We start from the raw sequence: 8,629 nt of genomic DNA, 5'->3' as shown, positions 1-8,629 counted from the left end.
TATTTTTTAAAAGATATGACCACGTTGATATATTCGGCATAGCACACTATGGCAGAAAATAGACTTTATGATTTTATGTGTGGATGTATTTTATGTTTATGTGTAAGACACCTGATACAGAGCTCACAGGGCTAAAATCTAGATGTAGGCAGGGCTGCATTCCTTTTTAGAGACTCCTGAAGCAAATCCATTTCCTTGCTCAAATAGGTTATTGCCAGAATTCTCTTCCTTGCAGTAGTATGTCTGAAGTCTCCATTTCATGCTGCTGTCCTCTGAGAGTTGTTTTCACCTTTTTCTTCTTCTTTTTCTTTCTTTTTTTTTTTAAGATTTTATTTATTCATCTAAGAGAGAGAGAGCGCGCAAGCAGAGGGAGGAACAGATGAAGAGGGATAAGCAGACTCCAAGCTGAGCACAGAGCCCGATCCCAGGACCCTGAGATTAAAAGGGAGACTGACCCACGTGGGTCTGGCTTAATGAGGTGAACCCTTTAAAAAAAGGTCTAGAAGAAAGAGGCTGTCTCCTCTACCAGCCTTGAAGAAGCTTCTATGGCAACTTATTGTGGACCCACAAAAACAGGCATGGGATCTCCCTGCCAAATCTGCTTGTAGCCAAGGTAGTCACCGGAGCTGAGACAGGAATTTTCCAGCCATGGTTACGTCACCATTTTGGTGACCTGAATGGTTTCCAAGGGCCTGAGTTAAATTATCCAATTCCCTGCCCGAAGAGCTAAGACTCCATCTATATCAAATTCATGTGAGGAGGTTGGCTGCTAAGACTTGTATGCGGAATTGATTTTGTCTACAATAACTAACATACAGTCTTGTTTCACTATTTTTATTTTTTAACCTTTTATTTCTACCTTTGAAAAAACTCTAGTTTAGATACCCCTAAATCTGATTCCCAAACTGCTGCATTTTTATAGATATCCCAATTTCCTATAAAATCTAGAAAAAAATAGAGAAGAAAATTATGAGGACCCACGTGAGAGTAGAGTTTGGCCTAGTATGCCTTTATCAATTCAGCACTAGATAATTGTGGGGAGCAGAATCTAGAGAACTATTTGTAAACATGTATGATGTGGATACTCTTTTTCTTTTAGGTTTTAACTGGCTAACTTACAGTCCACTGATACTTCTCTACATGAACAATAGGGATCATCAGTTTATTTAGTATCGGGTCCATTTCATTCCAAATCTCTATATCCTGAGATCAGCACTAAAAATGAACTAGATTCTCAATAATGAGTTTTCTTTTACTAATAACTTTCTTTTCTTATTCCCTCCCTGCCTCCCAGACATATTTGGTAATAAGGCCCTAAGCCACATTCAGAGACTCCTATTACAGTTGTCATGCTTGTGTCAGTGAACTGAACTCATCAATCATTATAGCATCCAGGTAAGAAAATCAAATGCACGGTGGGTTATTTGTGTTTTCAAAGCTCAGCTAAGGAAAATCAATAACTTCTTGTGTTTTGTGTCACTAATGAACAATAGCCAAGCCCTTTGATTATCTCTTAGTCTTGTTTTTACCATAAATCTATTTCAGGGATTTCAGATGTTAAAATAGAGATTCTGTTTGGTCATGTTTGTCTTTCTCTAGTTAATGCATAAATGTGGCCCATTTTAAATGGACTCTGAAAGAGTCAATCTTTTCCAGGATGTGGGAAAGCAGGGTTTGCATGAAAACTGTTTAGTAACATCACATACTGCAAATAGTTGTCAGTCAGGATAATTGCAAAACAAAGTGAAAATGTGGAAAACTGCTGAGTGAATGAATCCACAGGGAGAAGAGCCAACTGATGAACACAGCAAAACAAGCTGTAAAAAATCAATGCTAATACACACCACCTACCCAGTGTCCTTAAAATCAGATGCCTTATTTGGCCACCTTGCTTGGCCACCCCACAGCTGGCTAGAATAATGATGGGCCCTCACAAAGCTGCTCAGCAAAGTAATTGCAAAGAGAAAAGAGGAGATTAGGCCGGAGCTGTGCTGGAAGGAGATTTTGGGAAAATGTTTCTAATTTAGATGATTAGGAAGGATGAAGCAGTTCCCACCATCATTTGAGTCTTGGGTATTTTTATTAAAATGATAATAACAAATTAGTTTTCCTAATCTTACCTCATTTTCTATAACAAACTTGTGAAATTGTTGCTATCAAGGGTAACATTATCCTTATCTTCAGATTGAGTAAATCAGCACATTCAAAGTGACCTAACAGATTTATCCAAGGTCATATGAGTAAACAGTAGAGCTCAGGACTATCAGAATCCAGTCTTAATGTCTTTTCCACCTTGCCATACTTCCTCTAGCTAGTAATGACTGAGCTCTGCTTCTGTCCATGCAAGATAGGATTTGGCTCCCATTTTTCATTTTCTCTTGGTTGTCTTATTGAGGGGTTGCATTAAATCTCAGTAAACAGTACTTGGTCCTATCTGCTCTTTTCCATCCTTTTTCTTACTCCTAATCAGCAACTTGGAAAGAAAAAAAAAAAAAAAAAGGTAAATACAAGGGGATTTCCAGTTCTACTGTCTGGTTTCTGTGTGGTCTTTGATTTTTCAGAAGAAAAAAAAGTACCTCAATATGTGTGCCATCTGAATATCTCTCTTTTTCTTGCCTTACATATTTACATAAGAAATATCAGTTGTTGTGTTTGCAGAGCATCTGATGACAGCTAACACCTCTCATTCTTCACATCCATTTTTTCAGGCTCTTGTATGTGGGCCCAATTGAAAGGCACCTTCCCTGCCGTTTAAGCAGGATCGATGGAGTGTTCATACTGTTCCCTGCTCTTCAAAGTAAGTAAATCTGATGTGCATCTTATAGAAACTGTTACTGTCAAGAATTCTTTCCTTGTCCCACTCATTTTCTATATTCATTTACATGAGAATGCTGAGATCTCCACCCAGCTTTAAGATAAGGAAGGCAGGGGCCCATGTCTTGCTGAGTCCCAAAGAACAACAGCACCTTAGGAAGATTCCTGTTCTATGAGGCACCTAAGTAAGAGCCTGGGCCAGAGACTGAGCAGAGATAAACAAGATGTCGAGTCTGAAGATAGGAAGGCTCCCAGAAACAGTAAGTAATGCTTTAACTGAGTTGTCATGAATTGGAAATTTCCCTGTGGTTAGGGAAACAGGAGAAAAAGGGATAGTCAAAAAAGAGATTATATAAGAAGAAGATACTGAACATAAAATGGATAACTTGCACTTAGTTTTTCAGTGCTTACTGTGTGCTACACACTAGATGTCTTCACAAGATGGGGTAGAGATTGGCTTGAAACAAGACATTGGGCAGCCAGATGGTCTTTTAAAACAATGAAACACATCATTTGGTTCTCCTTCAAAGGCAGGTTCCCCTTGTAAACAAAATAAAATCCAAATTCCTTAGCATGACCTACAATACCCAATGTGATCAGCCCTGAGAATTTCTACAAACGCATTTCCTGCCACATCCAATATATTTCAGTCCCTCTGGCTTTTTTTTTCTGTTTTACTGGGCAAATCTTTTTGCTTCTCCAGGGCATTTGTATTTATTGTTTCCTGACCTGCTTATCCCGTAACTTTCAGGTCTTACCTCAAATACTTTGAGAAGTCTTTCATTAGCATCTTGAGATAGAAGCCATCTTTCCCCAACTCATTGCCCAAGACTATCTCTGTCCCATCTCCCTGTTTTACATATAATCCCATAGTATTGAATAAAACTAAAATGTCTGTTTGCTTTGTATTATCTGCTTTCTCCAACAATTATAGAATTGTTATAGAAGAAGAAATCTTATAGAAGCTCTGTGGAAAGCGAAACCTTTCTGTTTCTTAGTACTCTATCCTCAGCATCTAGAAGACTTGGCAATCATCTGTTGAATAAAGGAATGAATCACTGTCACGAGGGTGAGTAAGCTGAGGAGTACTCATGATCAAAAGAAATGATATTATTTTAAAGGGTTTTTCTGGGTAGGGTTTTCCAGAGGAGAAAACTTTAAAGGCTGGGGGTGACTGGGTGGCTCACTTAGTTAAGCATTTGACTCTTGGTTTCGGGTCAGGTCATGATCTCAGGGTTCTGAGATCAAGCCCCGCATGTGGCTCTGCACTGGGCATGGAGCCTGCTTAAGATTCTCTTTCTTCCTCTTCCTCTGCCCCTCCCGTCATGCTTCCTTCTCTAAAATGAAAAATAAAAAGAAAACTTAAAGTCTGAGTTGATAAGACATAAATAATAATCCATGAGTAACTACCTTATAAAAGTTTCTTAAGAAAGGATCTTAATATGGCAAGCATGACTATATTCATTGCAAATATATACCAATTAATTCAAATTTTATCTGTATAACACTACTCATTCTTTGTGTTGGTAAGGCATAGTAGCTATGATGTATCTTCTGGTGGAAGACATTTTCCAACTCATCATCATTCCTTCAGCTACTGGCTCTATGTCAGACTCTCAATTATAGGATTAATGTATGTAACAGCTTGAAAGACCAAGGCCAATCAGAGTGAGTAAAATATATACTATCTAGGAATGCCTTACTAAATTTCTTGAGAATTTTTAAAGATTTTTTTTTTGTTTGTTTGTTTATTTAATAGACAGAGATCTCAAGTAGGCAGAGAGGCAGGCAGAGAAAGAGAGAGGAGGAAGCAGGCTCCCTGCTGAGCAGAGAGCCCGATGCGGGACTCGATCCCGGGACTCCGAGATCATGACCTGAGCCGAAGGCAGCGGCTTAACCCACTGAGCCACCCAGGCCCCCAGCAGAGAATTTTTAACTAGTATATATTAATGCATTATTTATATGATTTCTTATTAAATTTTTAAAATAAACCCCAGAAAAGCAGAGAGAATCTTTGAAAAAAAAAACTTTTTTCTTAATTTTTTGAAGTAGACTCCATGCCCAACATGCGCCTCAAACTCATGACCCTGAAATCAAGAGCCACAAGCTCTATCAACTAAACCATGCAGGCGCCCCTTGAAAAAAAATCATTCTTTACCCAATACCTAAATATCTAGGAATTTATTCTGAGATTAAAATTTAACAAAAATGAAAATATATGTGTGACAATGTCAACTATATCTTTATCTACAAGACCAAAAACATACAAGAGAAAATATCCATTAACTTGGTGGACAACTATATGGATAACAAAAATGATATTTATATAAAACTGAGAAATATTTGTATAACAAAATATTTAAATGAAAATAACATAATAAAATATAACATTAGGGGCGCCTGGGTGGCTCAGGGGATTAAGGCCTCTGCCTCAGCTCAGGTCATAATCCCAGGGTGTTGTGATCGAGCTCCGCATCGGGCTTTCTGCTCGGCAGGGAGCCTGCTTCCCCCCTCTCTCTGCCTGCTTCTCTGCCTACTTGTGATCTCTGTCTGTCAAATTAATTAATTAATTAATAATCTTTTTTAAAAAATAGCATTAGTAGTATGATATGTTGGACTTTGGAATATGACATCCTTATTCATATAGCCAAATCACATGTAGTTGCTTATAAACCATATGAGCTTTGGTATATCCATTAACTTTACTAAACTTCTGTTTTCTCATTTATTAACTAGAAATATCAATAGCACCATTTCTATGTCATAGGAGCAATTTTTTGTTAACTGAAATTCATTTCTAAAAATTTTATTGAAATGCCTCATTAAAAATATTCATGTGAAAGTCATTGACTCTCAAAAACTATTACCTTCTTTGCAAAACACATTACTTTTTTTTAAGATTTTATTTATTTATTACATTACATTTTAGATTTAACTTTTGTATCTCCTCATTGAAATAATTAACAGAACCTGCTGCTGTGTTATGAAGTGCTTTGCCAGGCTTACTATACAATCTTGCTGGTGAGTAATACATAAAAATTAAGAACTAAAACTAAACAATAAGAAATAAAGTACTAATCACTTAGCAAAGCTGTGGTTTTCATTTGTTTTCTTGAATTATATTCTTTTTTTAAGATTATTTATTTATTTATTTGACAGAGAGAGAGAGAGAGAGAGATCACAAGTAGGCAAAGAGGCAGGCAGAGAGAGAAAGGAAACAGGCTCCCTGCTGAGCAGAGAGCCCAAAGTGGGGCTCGATCCCAGGACCCTGAGATCATGACCTGAGCTGAAGGCAGAGGCTTAACCCACTGAGCCACCCAGGCACCCCTTGAATTATATTCTTATTTACCATCATAAGCCACTTTTTCTTCAGAAGAGAGGTAATGAAGTTTTATTCAGGGACAATTAAGATATGTTGAACTATTGGGGTGCCTGGGTGGGTCTGTAGGTTAAGCATCCAACTTGGTTTTGGCTTAGGTCGTAATCTCAGGGTCGTGATATTGGCTGCCAGTCATGCTTTGCTCCTGGCATGGAGTCTGCTTAAGACTCTCTCCCTCTACCCCACCCCACCTCTTCAAATAACTTACTAAGAAAGTAAGTAAGTAAATAAATAAATCTTTTTAAAGAGATGTTGAACTATTAATAGAGATGAAAGAAGGAAATAATCAGAAGAAGTAAAGAAAGCAAAAGGAGTAAAAGAACTCTGATAAAGAGAACAGACGCGATGGGTTGTTGAAATGCAGCAATAAATCTGGGTAGGCTTTTCACAGATGGCTGTGATTCCAGATGATGAGATAGGATATCTATGAGCTGCATTTTACTCGATAGTTTGATTTCAATGCAGCTATTCTAAAATTTAGAAAAGTTGAGGTATATGGCATACTGTTCCTGGCTCATGAACTCACGCTCAAGGCTGTGATACAAAATATATTACTGAGTGTACTACAATGCCCCCATGCACTAGTGATACAGGCTATGGTGATCACATTTGGCTAAAAAACTAGCTAGCTTATTGATTCCTGTAATGTTGGCAGCACTCAATGAATATTATAAATACCAAGAGATATTTTTATCTCTTCCTTCATAAGTTTATTAGAAGATTTGTGCTTTTTTACCTAAAGATATTTTTGTTTATGATGGTGTTACCAATTTGAAATAGTGCAGTAATACATCCCGAAGCATTTCAATCCAGAAAATCGGCATTGAGAGTTAATATGTTTCTTAAATGTAAGGCACAGATAAAATAATTTTAGTTTTCCATTCTCTTGATGCTTTTCATGACCAAATGAAGGTTGGGTTAAAATGTTAGAGATTACCATGGGCAATCAAGAGTCATGTATTCCTGTGACTCAAATTTCTTGTGTTCAGGGTCATCTCTAATGTCAAAGATGGCTCTGAATTTGTCACTATGTTAGCAAAATTAATACTATAATTCTTGACCCACTGTTTTTATTTCTAACATGAGGTGCAGCCATGGGGTAGAGTAGAATATGGGAGACAACATGGCAACAGATGTAGGCAACTTACACCAGGAAAATAGGACTTGTGAAATTAAAAGGAAGTGTTAGAGAGGATAGGCCAATTGGTAGTTCCTATATTTATATACTCATATATTTTTGTTTATATTTTATAACATATATTTTTGTTTTCTTTTATCTGTAGTTAAGACTCTTCCTCCATGGGTACCTGGGTGGCTCAGTCGGTTAAGCACCTTCCTTCAGCTCATGTCATGATCCCAGAGCCCTAGGATTGACTCCCATGCAGTCTCCCTGCTCAGTGAGGACCCTGCTTCTTTCCTTCTGCCCCTCCCCCAACTTGTGGGCTCTCTCTCTCTCAAAAATAAATAAATAAATAAAATTTAAAAAAAAAAAAAGACTTCTTTCCTGTAATTTATTGCTTGTGTATACTCTTCCTGGCAATATTCCTTCTCTAGGGGATAAAATCAACTCCTTAATTGGAATTGGAATTTATCTTGAATTCCTACATATTTCTTGAGAATACATTTAATAGTAAAAAATGGTCTTCAATTTTACAAAGGCTATAGTAAAAAATACAAACTCAACACTCTTTCCATTGCATCCTGTGACTTGTAATGACACCCATGCAAATGAAATAGAAGTTTGTATGTGTAAAATGCTAGGACTTCCCTCTTTCACTTCCCTCCAAAATACACTCACATGTATGCATCTAAAAGCATTTAGCAGTGTCTAGCACAAATCAGGCACTTAATAAACATTACTTTCCCTTTCCTTTGTGTAGAACTGTGTTCATCACCAAGAATTGCCTTGGGGAATAATGGATAAGGCAAAAAGCAGGGAGTAACTCAGCTGTTAGAAATGTGAGCTTCAGGGGCACCTGGGTGGCTCAGTGGGTTAAAGCCTCTGCCTTCGGCTCAGGTCATGATCTCAGGGTCCGGGGATTGAGCCCCACATCAGGCTCTCTGTTCTGCAGGGAGCCTGCTTCCCCCTCTCTCTCTGCCTGCCTCTCTGCCTGCTTGTGATCTCTCTCTCTGTCAAGTAAATAAATAAAATCTTTAAAAATAATAATAATTTCCTTTGCTGTACAGAGCCTTAACAAAAAAAGAAAGAAAGAAAGAAATGTGAGCTTCAGTATCAGACCTGGTTTTGAATACTGACTTCACCATTTAGCAGTTCTCTGTCCTTAGGAAAATTAGTCAAACTCCGATTCTTAGTTCCCTCATACACAAAGTAAGGATACCACTAGGCCATAGGATGGTTGTTAAAAGTGATGAGCTATTGTATGCAAGGCATTTAACAGCATACCAAGCACATAGTATGTACTTAATTATAAAAAC

The 8,629-nt window shown here is 37.6% G+C and overlaps 1 long non-coding RNA gene across 1 annotated transcript; it reads left to right on the top strand.

Moving 5' to 3' along the window:
• The first annotated feature begins 705 nt into the window (after positions 1-705).
• On the top strand, positions 706-8,041 carry LOC131826628 (uncharacterized). The gene is made up of 5 exons (XR_009351684.1): positions 706-1,395; positions 2,709-3,074; positions 3,749-3,883; positions 5,782-5,835; positions 7,477-8,041. It is a non-coding gene; the product is annotated as an uncharacterized LOC131826628 (long non-coding RNA).
• Positions 8,042-8,629: the final 588 nt, after the last annotated feature.

The sequence above is a fragment of the Mustela lutreola genome, chromosome 3, assembly GCF_030435805.1.
Source record: "Mustela lutreola isolate mMusLut2 chromosome 3, mMusLut2.pri, whole genome shotgun sequence".
NCBI classification, from domain to species: Eukaryota; Metazoa; Chordata; class Mammalia; order Carnivora; family Mustelidae; genus Mustela; species Mustela lutreola.
This window is presented reverse-complemented; position numbering and strand designations above follow the sequence as displayed.